At 52.2% G+C, this 2,958-nt stretch overlaps 1 pseudogene; it reads left to right on the top strand.

The window, feature by feature from the left end:
• The first annotated feature begins 894 nt into the window (after positions 1 to 894).
• LOC121837479 lies at positions 895 to 2,699 on the top strand (annotated as a pseudogene).
• The last annotated feature ends 259 nt before the right edge of the window (positions 2,700 to 2,958 follow it).

The following is a 2,958-nucleotide window of genomic DNA, read 5'->3' as shown; positions in this document are numbered from 1 at the left end:
ACTACATACTGGTATCCCTTCTCAAAGAAGGCCTTAAAACGCGCAGGGCACGCGCGCCAGCCACCGTCGAATGGGACCAGTTTAGAACAATCAGATCCAACCAGGAAGGGAAGCCCATTTGCGACATCGGGGAATGGGCGGAACAGCTAAAATCGAACGTCGGGGAGGTTACCAAAACCTTAGAAGGTGAAGACGCCCCCGAGATTGCCGATAGCCGCCTCCTGCATATGTGGGAGGCTAAGCAAAGCATGGAAAGACGTCTAAGGACACAAAAATGGAACCGCACCCTCTGGAGAAGGTTAGCGCGACACAACAAGGAAATTGAGGATTACTCCTTTAAATTATGTGAACAAAATTGGGGCAACAAATGCGACCAGATGGAAGGCGAGATGAACCTCGCTAGAACGTGGGGTATGTTCCGCCATTTGCTCGACCCGGAAAATTCGAAAACCCAATCGGGAATCAGACTCGCCAAAGCTTGACAGGCTTTTGACGGCGGCGACGACGATTTCATGCAGAAACTAATAGAAAACTACGTAGGTGAGACCCATCAAACTCCCCTTCCAGACTATGATGGAGCGCACAACCAGGCGCTTGATGCTCCCATCACTGAAGCGGAAGTTAGAGCGGAATTAGTTAGGCTCCGCACAAAGTCTGCCCCGGGTTCTGACGGGATTACAAATAAAATGCTCAGGAACTTGGATGATACCTCGATAGGTTACCTAACGGAGTACATGCAAGAATGCTGGGACAAAGGCGAGCTGCCGCAGCATTGGAAATCGGCAAACGTCACCTTAATACCCAAGCCGGGCAAGCCTCCGCAGCTCGGGAATCTCAGGCCCATATCGCTTACCTCGTGCGTAGGAAAGCTAATGGAGCACGTCATCCAGACGAGATTAATCGAATACCTGGAAAAGCAGGACCTCTTGCCGCACACAATGATCGGGTTCCGCCCTCATCTGTGCACGCAGGATATCATGCTTCAGATTAAACACGACATTGTCGACTCGCGGTCTAAGGATGCGAAGGTGATCCTAGGGCTAGACCTGACGAAAGCCTTCGACAATGTAAAGCACGAGTCGGTACTTACCGGACTTAGCAATCTAAATGTGGGCACTAAAACTTTAAATTACGTGCGAAACTTCCTTTCCGGCAGGACGGCTTGCGTAAAATTCCAATCTATCGAATCTTCCATTCTTGAGCTGGGCAGCAGGGGCACGCCCCAGGGCTCGGTGTTGTCCCCCCTCCTCTTTAACGTGGCCATGTGCGCGCTCCCCGGGCAGTTGGAACGCATCGAGGGGCTACAATTCAGCCTCTACGCAGATGACATTACCTTATGGGTCAACCAGGGTAGTGACTCGGAAATTGAACAAAGGCTCCAGGCGGCGACCGACACAATCGTGAGGTACGCGGCCGAGCGAGGATTGGCTTGTTCGCCACAAAAATCGGAACTATTCGTCTACAACCCTAAGCATCTCCGGTGTAAGGCACCGTCGAATATTCTAATTCAGGTAGCGGGAGCAGAGGTCCCAAAAGTAGAACAGACACGAATTCTCGGCCTAGTTCTCCACGGCCACAACGGAGAGACTCTAAAGCGATTAAAGAGCCACGTGATGCAGACACTGAGCCTCATCAGGCGAATTGCGAGCAAAGGGCGAGGATTAAAAGAAAAGAATATAATGAGGCTGGTACAAGCTTTCCAATTCAGCAGAGTTAGCTACTCTACGCCTTATCTTGACTTAAAGTCGGCAGAAAAGATGAAAATTGACGGATTAATGCGTAGATGCGTCAAGCGCGCGCTGGGCCTGCCCACGTGCACATCCACGGAGCGACTTTTGGCGCTCGGGATGCACAACACGTGGGTGGAACTGGCGGAAGCGGTGCGCACATCTCAGATTGAGAGATTGTGCGCCACAAAACCGGGCAGGACTATCCTGGCTAAAGTAGGAATCAATCCGCACAGGGGCCAATCCTGAAGGCAGAAATTAAGGAGGGAATCAGAAGCTGGCTAACCATCCCCCCTTTACCTAAGAATATGCATCCCGAGCATAATAAGATCAGAAGAGAGAAGAGAGCAGAGGCCATTAGTCTCCGGTATAGGGAGCTGCCCTCGGAGCAGGTAGCGTATGTGGACGCCGCTTGTGGCCACGACGGACGAGCGGTAGCCGTTGCGTCGGCACAGAAGCAAATTTCATCATAAGCGACAGTAAAACTGCCATCCAAAATTTTAGTGCAAACAGAATCTCGCCTGCGGCGGCGAAGATTCTCGATCAGCGACAAATTGCGAGGAAAATTACGTTGATCTGGACACCGGCACATGCCTCCGTCCCCGGCAACGAGGCGGCTCACGAGCTAGCTCGAGGTTTATACCACCGGGCTGGTGAGGACCCCCTCTGGCAAGGGAGCGGTGAACGCATGGTAAAATATGGGGAAATTACTCAACATTACAGATTGGAACGTAGGCTGGTACCCCCACCAGGCCCGTCATTAAATAATACGCAGGCAGTCGCGTGGCGACCACTCCAAACATACACGTTCCCACACCCAATCCTGGTGAACCATATGTTCCCGGATATAAGATCAGACGAGTGTACACCCTCGACCATATAATCTGGGAATGCTCAAATTCTCCTGGGAGGGCGCTAAATATCGCTTCTAAAGAATCCTGGGAGACCCTGCTGCGCAGTTCAGACCCTGAGCTCCAGCTCCGCCTCGTCCCACTGGCTAAAGAGGCCGCCGGGACACAAGACCTCCTGGCCAGCATCTAAAGCGGTGCCTCCTGCCTCCCCGGCCTGGTGCCGAGGGGGGAGGGAGAATGCCAATTCTGTTGGACAATAAATGTTCTTTCCTCATCCTCCTCGTTTTTTTTTGTGCTTGTCTTTATTGAGCGAGTGCTCAGGATACATGGAACTGCGAAGCCGCGGTCTAAGACACAGTCTTCAGACACTCTCTGAGGCG

The sequence above is a fragment of the Ixodes scapularis genome, unplaced genomic scaffold (genome assembly GCF_016920785.2).
Source record: "Ixodes scapularis isolate PalLabHiFi unplaced genomic scaffold, ASM1692078v2 PGA_scaffold43__4_contigs__length_2004386, whole genome shotgun sequence".
Lineage (NCBI taxonomy): Eukaryota > Metazoa > Arthropoda > Arachnida > Ixodida > Ixodidae > Ixodes > Ixodes scapularis.
Note: the sequence above shows the minus strand (reverse complement) of the source record. Positions and strands in the feature narration are given on the sequence as shown.